Consider the following 14256-nt stretch of genomic DNA (forward strand, 5'->3'; position numbering starts at 1 on the left):
TCTCTCTCTCTCTCTCTCTCTCCACATGTTGTTCCAATATTAGCTGTATTTCAGAAAAGTGAAGCTGACATGTCATGGTTTAATGGTTTCCTCCCTTCTAAAGGTCCTCAGGCTCTCTGGCCAACATCCTAACTGCTATTTCATTCTGCCAATGGCTTTGTACTGAGCAAATTCCCGCATAGATCTAAATGTATGACTAATGATCTTTAAATGTATGATTCATTCATCCAGCTGTTTTCCTCCTACCACAGAATTTAACAAATGTATTTCTCCTAAATGTGTTGCACGCATTCACTGCATTTGTGATCAAGTCCAATGATTAATATGTTCCAATATGTCTCGCTGCCACTGCGGTTCAATGGGGGCTGGTGACTAATCACTGCCTATACTGTACATACCAGACCATGTACTTTGAGACTGGATCCCAATTTACTAAATGTTGCGGCGTCATGCCCATAGAAACTGAATGGTTCACATGTCTATTCAATATCAACTCTACAGTGTATCCCGCTCAAGGGGTGCAGGCTACTGTTTGGACACACTTCCCTCTACTGGTCTGGAGTGATATTACACAATGAGGTCCAGATAATACAGGTGTGGGATCTTAATTTGAATATCCTGTTGCAGAATAACTTTGCTACAATGCAGGACATGTTTTGTGTGTATTTGAGGTTTAAAAAGGCTTCTGAAGTTTGTAATTTCCACTTTGAAATGTCAAACTTGATCAACCTCTACAAAAATGTCCATTAATTATAATCCACATTATAATTCACATTTCCTGTTGCTGCAGGATTATATTCCTGCTGTAGCAAACTGGCTCAAGTGAAGATCCTACATTTGTACAGTAACATCAGCTGGAGAGTACAAGGTCTGACTCTGAACCCCATCCATGGTCCTATAGGCGGATCCTTAAATCAGGGGTGACCAACCGGGTCAACCGTGTCATGCAGGCTTTTGCTCCAGCCCTGCTCTAACACACCTGATTCCCCTAACAAGGTCCTGAGGAGCAGCTGATTAGTACAAGAGGTCAAGAACAAAAACATTGCTTGGTTCAACCTCAAACCATCACAGAGTTTTGGACACAAAACCTACTGTAGAATCACTTCAGTTTTTACATGAGGTGCTTCAATCAGCCTGTTTTAAACAACACACCAGTCGAGGCTAAGCGTTTAATTCTGCCTGTAAATCACAGACCCACATTCTGGAACACATGTTCACACACACGCACACATGCACATGTTCAGTCCTGGTTGTTCTCTAATCAGGGACACAGTTTCTGATTTTCCCCCAGAACTCTGATCCTGTTGGAGGATGAACTGTAAACAGAGGGAGCGTGCACACATACAAACACACACAGAGCCCTGTCTGCCATGCTTGCATTGTGGTGTGGGTCGTAAATACAGCATGTACCGCTCCTTTAAAAAAGCCACAATCAAATGGGCCTGAATGCTGCATTTTCTTAGCTAATGGGCCATGACACAGCGCTGAGCCATGTTTACATGGAGTCAGACTGGCCTCTTTACAGAGCTGATTAATCCCAAACACTCTAGGCCTAATTAAGGGAAAACCTTAAATGTTAGATAGCTACACTCTCTTTACTTCCCTGTTACAAGTGTATATGGGTAATACAGACATGGACACACACACACACGTATGCAAACATGCACACTCTCTTAAAACAGACACACTTTTTCTCTCTCTCTCACTCTCTCTCTCTCTCTCTCTCTCTCTCTCACTCTCTCTCTCTCACACACACTCACACTCACACACACTCACACACACACACACCCCAGACCCTGTCAAGGGTGTTAATCTGACAGAATTACTGGCAGAATTGTAGGAGATAATCCTATTTATTGCGATGATGATGGTGATGAAGGGTAAATAGTGCATCTGTTGTGTTTCTGTGATCACACTGCCTGTCATAAACACTGTGATAAACAGACGTGTATAAACCATCAGGTGTGGTAGCCTGGCTCTGTTCTCTCAGTTCTGTCTGGAGGACAACACAATATGTGGATGTGTTCACTGTGTTCATGTCAATATCCTGGGAGTCCTATTTTCATTATGACTGTAATGATTGAGGTGGCAGAACCAGCACAGCCTGAGAGGGACTTGAACCAGTGACCCTTGTGCCATAAAGGTCAACACCTCTTCAACGACTATCTATCATGCCCAGTCATACAGCAATGATAAAGAAGAGACAGACAGCCCCGTCTGAGAAAGAGGAGAGAGAGAGAGACTGCATCGCTGGCCATTATAACATTATAACTCTCATGATGAGAGTCTAAACAACAATCCAATTAAATCTGACTGAAGGAATGAGATTATTTGGCAGGCTGTGATAGGAGGAAAGACCACTTTCACTAGTCCCATAGTCTCTGGCCTTTATATGCTTGCCTCCATATAAGAGTGGAAGAATATAAATCATGCTGTCACTCACAGTTCAAATCCTCAATCCAGCCGGTATAGTGCCAAACACTGCCTCTTTCTAAAGCCAGGATCCTGAGGCATATGGAACTAGAGGTTGACCACAGCTGAATCATCCATATGCAATCAGAGCTCTCTAATTGAAGACAAGACCAATGTGTCATGTAGGGCAGCCATGAAGCTGAAGGATGAAAGATACAGCTTCTCCCTCTCTCTGGGTGGAAAGTTCAGTAAGCAGGCAGTTCTCTTCCACCAAGAAAGCTGTTTTATTTATGGCCAGATGATGCCCTGTGGACGACCGGCCTAAGGATATCACACACACGCACGCACACACGCAGAAACACACACACACACACACACACACACAGTCACACGCAGAGATCACTGGTATTCCACAGGGCCTCAGACGAGTGACCAACATATCTATTATAGCCTGGCGCAGGCTCAGCACACCAATACAGCCAACGCTAACACAGGTTTGCAATTGGCTACGGTGGCTTATGTCTCCTACCTCATGATTGTCTGTTCAGGAACCCATCATCAACCCAGTCCTGATGGGTCCGGGATGGGCCCCAGAATGTCGGTACCACCGGGTCGACCGCAGACGTCTGGTCATGTGAGCCACACAGTAAATCCAGAGCCCCCACATTAGTTCATGTCTACGTTACACAAGTGATTTTGCCAGCATACTGTTTGGGTGAAGCTAGCTGCATGCCATCTAAACCACAAAGATGATTTCATTTCCTGCTTTTAGGAGGGCAAATATTGTTGTGCGATGCTGGAGAGGGGCTGAAGGGGGGCTGGTTCAGGGTGCAGGGTGAAGAGTGGTAGATAGAGAGAGGAGGGCTGAGGGTGGTGGAGTTGGCTCCGAAACATTCTATTTCAGATGTTAGGAAAGAAAAGAGGCCCTGGAAGGGCATGGAGCCTCCATCTTCCATCTAGGGGGCTACCGGCACGTGACGAGAGCTTTTCCAACATGACTCACCACCACCACCTTACCACAAACTGAAAGGCAGCAACGTCTGAGCATGCTGAGGATAGGAGGAGGAGGAAGAGGGAGAGAAGGAGGGACAGAGAGAAAGAGAGTGAGAGAGATAGAGAGATGATAAGATATATGGTATGAGGTATGAGAGGATATGACAGAAGCATTTCGCTACACTCGCAATAACATCTGCTAACCATGTGTATGTGACCAATAAAATTTGATTTGACTCACAGTTTAGCCTATAACCATGCAGAGAAAGCTGCTCTAAACCTTGCACTCTACTCTTCTCTCTGTGTTGATCTGTTTATGGACCATTGGTTTGTGGTGGAAGTCATATAGGAGTATTTGGATTTAAGACATAGGCCTACAGACGTAGGATCTTAATTTGAGCCAGTTCGCTTCCGCAGGAAAGTAATCCTGCAGCAACAGGAAATGTGAATTATTATTTTGATTATAATGATCAGACATTTTTTTGTAGGGGTTGATACATTTTTCATGAAAGAAAATCAAGTCTGACATTTCTACGTGGAAATAGCAAGCTTCAGAAGCCTTTGTCAAACCTCAAATACACTAGAAGGTTCTCCTGCAACAGTGTGATCAAATTAAGATCCTACATCTGTACAGTACATGGTATTTCAAACCCTGGGATATTCCATGTTTGATGACTAGAGAGTCATTCAGCACAATGCCATGCTATCAATCAAATGTATTTATATAGCCCTTCTTACATCAGCTGATGTCACAAAGTGCTGTACAGAAACCCAGCCTAAAACCCCAAACAGCAAGAAATGCAGGTGTAGAAGCACAGTGGCTAGGAAAAACTCCCTAGAAAGGCCAGAGCCTAGGAAGAAATATAGAGAGGAACTGGGCTATGAGGGGTGGCCAGTCCTCTTCTGGCTGTGCCAGGTGGAGATTATAACAGAACATGGCCACGATGTTCAAATGTTCATAGATGACCAGTAGGGTCAAATAATAATAATCACAGTGGTTGTCGAGGGTGCAACAGGTCAGCACCTCAGGAGTAAATGTCAGTTGGCTTTTCATAGCCGAGCATTCAGAGTATCTCTACTGCTCCTGCTGTCTCTAGAGAGTTGAAAAGGTCTGGGACAGGTAGCACGTCTGGTGAACAGGTCAGGGTTCCATAGCCACAGGCAGAACAGTTTTAATTGGAACTGCAGCACGACCAGGTGGACTGGGGACAGAAAGGAGTCAGAAGGCAAGGTAGTCCTGAGGCATGGTCCTAGGGCTCAGCGCCTGAGAGAGACAAAGAGACAGAGAGAGATAATAAGATAGAGCATACTTATATTCACACAGGACACCAGATAAGACAGGAGTAATACTCCAGATATAACAGACTGACCCTAGCCCCCCGACACATAAACTACTGCAGCATAAATACTGGGGGTTGAGACAAGAGGGGTCGGGAGACACTGTGGCCCCGTCCAACGATACCCCCGGACAGGGCCAAACAGGCAGGATATAACCCCACCCACTTTGCCAAAGCACAGCCCCCACACCACTAGAGGGATATCTTCAACCACCAACTTACCCTCCTAGGGACGGCATGAAAGAGTACCAGTAAGCCAGTGACTCAGCCCCTGTAATAGGGTTAGAGGCAGAGAATCCCAGTGGAGAGAGGGGAACCGGTCAGGCAGAGACAGCAAGGGCGGTTCGTTGCTCCAGTGCCTTTCTGTTCACCTTCACACTCCTGGGCCAGACTACACTCAATCATATGACTCACTGAACAGATTCTTCAAAAAAGACTTAAAGGTTGATAACAAGTCTGCGCCTCTCACATGGATAGGCAGACCATTCCAGAAAAATGGAGCTCTATAGGAGGAAGCCCTGCCTCCAGCTGTTTGCTTAAAAATTCTAGGGACAGTAAGGAGGCCTGCGTCTTGTGACCGTAGCGTACGTGTAGGTATGTGCGGCAGGACCAAATCGGAAAGATAGGTAGAAGCAAGCCCATCTAATACTTTGTAGGTTAGCAGTAAAATCTTGAAATCAGCCCTTGGAAGCCAGTGTAGAGAGGCTAGCACTGGAGTAATATGATCAATTTTTGGGTTCTAGTCAAGATTCTAGAGGCCGAGTTTAGCACTAACTAAAGTTTATTTAGTGCTTTATCTGGGTAGCCAGAAAGTAGAGCACTGCAGTAGTCTAACCTAGAAGTGACAAAAGCATGGATACATTTTTCTGCATCATTTTTGGACAGAAAGTTTCAGATTTCTGCAATGTTACGTAGATGGAAAAAAGCTGTCCTTGAAACAGTCTTGATATGTTCGTCAAAAGAGAGATCAGGGTCCAGAGTAATGCCGAGGTCCTTCACAGTTTTATTTGAGACGACTCTACAACCATTAAGATGAATTGTCAGATTCAACAGAAGATCTCTTTGTTTCTTGGGACATGGAACAAGCATACTACAGTATAGTTGAAGACCAATTTACACACTGAAAATCAATTTTTACAGATATGGTGCTGACAGGCTTTTGACGATGATGGAGTCTCTGGCACCATGTTTTCCATCTCAAAGAAAACTATTTTTGTCACTGACAGCAACGAAACGAGGAAACATTTGGTTGAATTTTTTTACACTTAGAGTGGATGGATGTGTTTGTGTTGTCAAAGGCTGTAGCAGAATCACCACATGGATCATTCCGGGTCTATTCTGCTCTCTTGTGACCTGTCAGCTTATAAATATAATTAGAACACATTCTAGAGCTGTGTAGGTTTATAACATCAGCCACTCTAGTATAGTTTCTCTGGCCAGCCAAGGACCCATCTCACAGTGCAGTAAACTAAACTTGTCACCATGTTGGAGGTTTAGATCCCAGGATGTCTCAATTACATAACTCAAACAACCTGTACCTGCCGGAAGTGGAAATGGCTGCAAATCTGATGTGTTTTTTTTTAGGCTCCCCCAAAAAGACTTTCACACAAATAAGTACAGTGAATTGCCATGGCTCTAGTTAGATTTATAAGGTGACAAGTGGTGTAAAGTACTGAAGTAAAAAGACTTTGAAGTACTACTTAAGTTGTTTTTGGGGGTATCTGTACTTTACTGTACTATTTATATTTTTGACAACTTTTACTTTTACTTCACTACATTCCTAAAGAAAATAATGTACTTTTTACTCCACACATTTTCCCTGACAACCAAAAGTACTTAACAGGACAGGAAAATACTCACACACGTTTCAAGAGAACATCCCTGGTCTTCCTTATTCTGAACGAGGCCATCAATATTCTCCTGCAGAACATTTCACCCCTTCATTCCCACTCTAAATATCCGTTCACATCAATAACTACCAATACAGAGAGTAAACACGCGGTATTTTCATTGACTGAAAGGGGTGTGGCATAGAGGGGAAATTGCAGTGGTAATGAGTGATTTCTTGGCCCATTTCACTTAATTCATTTTGGGTTTGTATATTTTGAGAACGCAAAGGACAGAACTGGCATTGGCATAAAATGTCCTTCTCCCTTGTGGCTAAAGGTCTATTTGTGTTTCTTTTCTAACCGGAAAGACCAAACCACCACAGTGTTGTGATGTGGAAGGGCAGGTTTGATGTTTATTCTGTCCTAGAGTATGTCTGTTCACAGCTCTGTGGTCTTACTGTAGACGCAAGCCCTGTGAGACCCTTAACCTGACCCTGACCTCTCATCCCTAACCACAAACTATGGTCTTGTTCAAACCATAAACAAGCCTTTCATATTGGACAAGTTCAGGTAGTATAAACACCACACGTGACTCCACACTGCGAAAAGATTGCAGCTAAGTAAAAGCCCTCTCTGTCCTCACCAAGCAGTTGACATGTGGTTAGAATTACTGCCACACACCACCAGGTGACACTGTCCTCTCATAATTCAGATGTAGTATTTTATTAGGATCACCATTAGCTGTTTCCATTGTAGCCGCTACTCTTCCTGGGGTCCAAACTTAGATAAAACATCACATCAAACAAAATATTGTGCATTATACAAATGTACATTGCTCCATTATTACATTACAATATTACAGTACTACATGACATTACTAAGAATAATGTATGGGTGTGTGTAGAGTGGGTGTTTTAGAGTGGGTATTATATGTGTGTGTGTGTAGAGTGGGTGTTTTAGAGTGGGTATTATATGTGTGTGTGTGTGTAGAGTGGGTGTTTCAGAGTGGGTATTATATGTGTGTGTGTGTGTAGAGTGGGTGTTTCAGAGTGGGTATTATATGTGTGTGTGTGTAGAGTGGGTGTTTCAGAGTGGGTATTATATGTGTGTGTGTGTAGAGTGGGTGTTTCAGAGTGGGTATTATATGTGTGTGTGTGTGTAGAGTGGGTGTTTCAGAGTGGGTATTATATGTGTGTGTGTGTAGAGTGGGTGTTTCAGAGTGGGTATTATATGTGTGTGTGTGTGTAGAGTGGGTGTTTCAGAGTGGGTATTATATGTGTGTGTGTGTGTAGAGTGGGTGTTTCAGAGTGGGTATTATATGTGTGTGTGTGTGTAGAGTGGGTGTTTCAGAGTGGGTATTATATGTGTGTGTGTGTGTAGAGTGGGTGTTTCAGAGTGGGTATTATATGTGTGTGTGTGTAGAGTGGGTGTTTCAGAGTGGGTATTATATGTGTGTGTGTGTAGAGTGGGTGTTTCAGAGTGGGTATTATATGTGTGTGTGTGTAGAGTGGGTGTTTCAGAGTGGGTATTATATGTGTGTGTGTGTGTGTAGAGTGGGTGTTTCAGAGTGGGTATTATATGTGTGTGTGTGTAGAGTGGGTGTTTCAGAGTGGGTATGATATGTGTGTGTGTGTGTAGAGTGGGTGTTTCAGAGTGGGTATTATATGTGTGTGTGTGTGTAGAGTGGGTGTTTCAGAGTGGGTATTATATGTGTGTGTGTGTGTGTAGAGTGGGTGTTTCAGAGTGGGTATTATATGTGTGTGTGTGTGTGTAGAGTGGGTGTTTTAGAGTGGGTATTATATGTGTGTGTGTGTAGAGTGGGTGTTTTAGAGTGGGTATTATATGTGTGTGTGTGTAGAGTGGGTGTTTTAGAGTGGGTATTATATGTGTGTGTGTGTGTAGAGTGGGTGTTTCAGAGTGGGTATTATATGTGTGTGTGTGTGTGTAGAGTGGATGTTTTAGAGTGGGTATTATATGTGTGTGTGTGTAGAGTGGGTGTTTCAGAGTGGGTATTATATGTGTGTGTGTGTGTGTAGAGTGGGTGTTTCAGAGTGGGTATTATATGTGTGTGTGTGTGTAGAGTGGGTGTTTCAGAGTGGGTATTATATGTGTGTGTGTGTGTAGAGTGGGTGTTTTAGAGTGGGTATTATATGTGTGTGTGTAGAGTGGGTGTTTCAGAGTGGGTATTATATGTGTGTGTGTGTGTGTGTAGAGTGGGTGTTTCAGAGTGGGTATTATATGTGTGTGTGTGTGTGTAGAGTGGGTGTTTCAGAGTGGGTATTATATGTGTGTGTGTGTGTAGAGTGGGTGTTTCAGAGTGGGTATTATATGTGTGTGTGTGTGTAGAGTGGGTGTTTCAGAGTGGGTATTATATGTGGGTGTGTGTGTAGAGTGGGTGTTTTAGAGTGGGTATTATATGTGTGTGTGTGTGTGTGTAGAGGGGGTGTTTTAGAGTGGGTATTATATGTGTGTGTGTGTGTGTGTAGAGTGGGTGTTTCAGAGTGGGTATTATATGTGTGTGTGTGTGTAGAGTGGATGTTTCAGAGTGGGTATTATATGTGTGTGTGTGTGTGTAGAGTGGGTGTTTCAGAGTGGGTATTATATGTGTGTGTGTGTGTAGAGTGGGTGTTTTAGAGTGGGTATTATATGTGTGTGTGTGTGTAGAGTGGGTGTTTCAGAGTGGGTATTATATGTGTGTGTGTGTGTGTAGAGTGGGTGTTTTAGAGTGGGTATTATATATGTGTGTGTGTGTGTAGAGTGGGTGTTTTAGAGTGGGTATTATATGTGTGTGTGTGTAGAGTGGGTGTTTTAGAGTGGGTATTATATGTGTGTGTGTGTGTAGAGTGGGTGTTTTAGAGTGGGTATTATATGTGTGTGTGTGTGTAGAGTGGGTGTTTCAGAGTGGGTATTATATGTGTGTGTGTGTGTAGAGTGGGTGTTTTAGAGTGGGTATTATATGTGTGTGTGTGTGTAGAGTGGGTGTTTCAGAGTGGGTATTATATGTGTGTGTGTGTGTAGAGTGGGTGTTTCAGAGTGAGTATTATATGTGTGTGTGTGTGTGTGTGTAGAGTGGGTGTTTTAGAGTGGGTATTATATGTGTGTGTGTGTGTAGAGTGGGTGTTTTAGAGTGGGTATTATATGTGTGTGTGTGTGTAGAGTGGGTGTTTTAGAGTGGGTATTATATGTGTGTGTGTGTGTAGAGTGGGTGTTTTAGAGTGGGTATTATATGTGTGTGTGTGTGTAGAGTGGGTGTTTTAGAGTGGGTATTATATATGTGTGTGTGTAGAGTGGGTGTTTTAGAGTGGGTATTATATGTGTGAGTGTGTGTAGAGTGGGTGTTTTAGAGTGGGTATTATATGTGTGTGTGTGTGTAGAGTGGGTGTTTCAGAGTGGGTATTATATGTGTGTGTGTGTGTAGAGTGGGTGTTTTAGAGTGGGTATTATATATGTGTGTGTGTGTGTAGAGTGGGTGTTTTAGAGTGGGTATTATATATGTGTGTGTGTGTGTAGAGTGGGTGTTTTAGAGTGGGTATTATATGTGTGTGTGTGTGTGTGTAGAGTGGGTGTTTTAGAGTGGGTATTATATATGTGTGTGTGTGTGTGTGTGTAGAGTGGGTGTTTTAGAGTGGGTATTATATATGTGTGTGTGTGTAGAGTGGGTGTTTTAGAGTGGGTATTATATATGTGTGTGTGTGTGTAGAGTGGGGGTTTTAGAGTGGGTATTATATGTGTGTGTGTGTGTAGAGTGGGTGTTTTAGAGTGGGTATTATATATGTGTGTGTGTGTGTAGAGTGGGTGTTTTAGAGTGGGTATTATATATGTGTGTGTGTGTGTGTAGAGTGGGTGTTTTAGAGTGGGTATTATATGTGTGCGTGTGTGTGTAGAGTGGGTGTTTTAGAGTGGGTATTATATATGTGTGTGTGTAGAGTGGGTGTTTTAGAGTGGGTATTATATATGTGTGTGTGTGTGTAGAGTGGGTGTTTTAGAGTGGGTATTATATATGTGTGTGTGTGTAGAGTGGGTGTTTTAGAGTGGGTATTATATATGTGTGTGTGTGTGTAGAGTGGGTGTTTTAGAGTGGGTATTATATATGTGTGTGTGTGTGTAGAGTGGGTGTTTTAGAGTGGGTATTATATGTGTGTGTGTGTGTGTAGAGTGGGTGTTTTAGAGTGGGTATTATATATGTGTGTGTGTGTGTGTAGAGTGGGTGTTTTAGAGTGGGTATTATATATGTGTGTGTGTGTAGAGTGGGTGTTTTAGAGTGGGTATTATATGTGTGTGTGTGTGTGTGTGTAGAGTGGGTGTTTTAGAGTGGGTATTATATGTGTGGGTGTGTGTAGAGTGGGTGTTTCAGAGTGGGTATTATATGTGTGTGTGTGTAGAGTGGGTGTTTCAGAGTGGGTATTATATGTGTGTGTGTAGAGTGGGTGTTTTAGAGTGGGTATTATATGTGTGTGTGTGTAGAGTGGGTGTTTTAGAGTGGGTATTATATGTGTGTGTGTGTGTAGAGTGGGTGTTTCAGAGTGGGTATTATATGTGTGTGTGTGTGTGTGTGTGTAGAGTGGGTGTTTTAGAGTGGGTATTATATGTGTGTGTGTGTAGAGTGGGTGTTTTAGAGTGGGTATTATATATGTGTGTGTGTGTGTGTGTAGAGTGGGTGTTTTAGAGTGGGTATTATATATGTGTGTGTGTGTGTAGAGTGGGTGTTTTAGAGTGGTTATTATATATGTGTGTGTGTGTGTAGAGTGGGTGTTTTAGAGTGGGTATTATATGTGTGTGTGTGTGTAGAGTGGGTGTTTTAGAGTGGGTATTATATATGTGTGTGTGTGTGTAGAGTGGGTGTTTTAGAGTGGGTATTATATATGTGTGTGTGTGTGTGTAGAGTGGTTTTTTTTAGAGTGGGTATTATATATGTATGTCTCTTCACAGTCCGCATTGTACCGCTAAATAGAGGTTTTCATGAGCCTGACAGAAGCAGTTAAATATACAGTGGCTTGTGAAAGTATTCACCCCCCTTGGCATTTTTCCTATTTTGTTGCCTTACAACCTGGAATTTAAAAAAAAAATGGGGGGGGGGTTGTATCATTTGATTTACACAACATGCCTACCACTTTGAAGATGCAAAATATTTTTTATTGTGAAACAAACAAGAAATAATACAAAAGAACAGAAAACTTGAGCGTGCATTACTATTCACCCCCCTGAAGTCAGTACTTTGTAGAGCCACCTTTTGTAGCAATCAAAGTTGCAAGTCTCCTGTGCTATGTCTCTATAAATTTGGCACATCTAGCCACTGGGATTTTTTCCCATTCTTCAAGGCAAAACTGCTCCAGCTCCAAGTTGGATGGGTTCTGCTGGTGTACAACAATCTTTAAGTCATAACACGAATTCTCAATTGGATTGAGGTCTGGGCTTTGACTAGGACATTCCAAGACATTTAAATGTTTCCCCTTAAACCATTTGAGTGTTTCTTTAGCAGTATGCTTAGGGTCATTGTCCTGCTGGAAGGTGAACCTCCGTCCCAGTCTCAAATCTCTGGAAGACAAACAAGTTTCCCTCAAGAATTTCCCTGTGTTTAGCGCCAACCATCATTCCTTCAATTCTGACCAGTCCCTGCTGCTGAAAAACATCCCAACAGCATGATGCTGCCACCACCATGCTTCACTTTGGGGATGATGTTCTCGGGGTGATGAGAGGTGTTGGTTTTGCGCCAGACATAAGCATTTTCCTTGATGGCCAAAAGCTCAATTTTAGTCTCATCTGACCAGAGTACCTTCTTCCATATGTTTGGGGAGTCTCCCACGTGCCTTTTGGCAACACCAAATGTTTTTGATAATTTTTTTCTTTAAGCAATGGCTTTTTTCTAGCCACTCTTCTGTTAAGCCCATGGACAGATACTCCAATCTCCGCTGTGGAGCTTTGCAGCTCCTTCAGGGTTATCTTGGTCTCTTTGTTGCCTCTCTGATTAGTGCCCTCCTTGCCTGGTCCATGAGTTTTGGTGGGCGGCGCTCTCTTGGCAGGTTTGTTGTGGTGCCATATTCTTTCCATTTTATAATAATGGATTTAACGGTGCTCTGTTGGATGTTCAAAGTTTCTGATATTTTTTATAACCCAACCCTGATCTGTACTTCTCCACAACCTTGTCCCTATCCTGTTTGGAGAGCTCCTTGGTCTTCATGGTGCCGCTTGCTTGGTGGTGCCCCTTGCTTAGTGGCGTTGCAGACTCTGGGGCCTTTCAGAACAGGTATAGAATAGATACTGAGATCATGTTACAGATCAAGTGACACTTAAGTTAAGTCCACGTGTGTGCAATCTAACTAAATCATGGGACTTCTGAAGGTAATTGGTTGCACCAGATCTTATTCAGGGACTTCATAGCAAAGGGAGTGACAACATATGCACGCACCACTTCCCCGTTTTTTATTTTTTAGAATTTTTTTAAACAAGTTATTTTTTTCATTTCACTTCACCAATTTGGACTATTTTGTGTATGTCCATTACATGAAATCCAAATAAAAATCTATTTAAATTACAGATTGTAATGCAACAAAATAGGAAAAATGCCAATGGGGATGAATACTTTTGCAAGGCAATGTAATGAGTAAGTTTCAAAAGTTTTCCAAAATAATAGTTTCCCCCCCCCCAGAGTTCCAAAAACTGGGCAAACTATTTTTAATCAGTCTTAGTCTATTCATGATGCATTGCATACCTCTCACAGTGAAACCCTTGGTGCTGCTTCACCAGGCCTACTACACAACAGCTTACCCTACAGTAAGACAATGCAAACACTGGTGCATGGGTCTGGACTACCTGCTGTGGTAAGGCACCTCGTGCAATGAAGCTTAAACAAATGTTTGGTTGCTAAGAGACACTCTCTGACAATTATATGAATTACATAGCAACCCACTGTATGTCAACAGCTCCCTGTGGTACTGTCTAAAGTCGCTATGGCTGAATGAACTTGTGTCAGGTAAAATTATGATCATAGTCATTCTCTCTTATAGTTATCTAAGTAAATGTGTCCAACTACTATCAGTACAAAGGGAAGTGATGGTCCTCTGCTAGAGGCGTCTCATATTTATGGAGCTATTGGCAACTGGACAAAGCACAGAGATATAGCTGAAATCCCCAAGGGACAGAAACAGAGTCTGCAGCTCTAAGACAATCATAATCCTATCTCTTAATCCTGTACAGTATCTCAATAAGATAAAGTGCATTCGGAAAGTATTCACACCCTTTGACCTTTTCCACATTTTGTTACCTTACAGCCTTATTCTAAAATATATATATTTTTTATAATCCTCATAAATCTACACACAATGCCCAATAATGACAAAGCAAAAACAGGTTCAGAAATGTTTGCACATTTGTTACAAATAAAAAACTGAAATTACATTTACATAAATATTCAGACCGTTTGCTCAGTACTTTGTTGAAGCAGCTTTGGCAGCGATTACAACATCGAGTCTTCTTGGGTATGACACTACAAGCTTGCAACACTTGTATTTGGGGAGTTTCTCCCATTCTTCTCTGCAGATTCTCTCAAGCTCTGTCAGGATGGATGGGGAGCGAGGTTGCACAGCTATTTTCAGGTCTCTCCAGAGATGTTCGATCGGGGTCAAGTCCGGGCTCTGGCTGGGCCACTCAAGGACATTCAGAGACTTGTCCCGAAGCCACTCCTGCGT

The sequence above is a fragment of the Oncorhynchus kisutch genome, linkage group LG14 (assembly GCF_002021735.2).
Source record: "Oncorhynchus kisutch isolate 150728-3 linkage group LG14, Okis_V2, whole genome shotgun sequence".
In the NCBI taxonomy this organism is placed as follows: domain Eukaryota; kingdom Metazoa; phylum Chordata; class Actinopteri; order Salmoniformes; family Salmonidae; genus Oncorhynchus; species Oncorhynchus kisutch.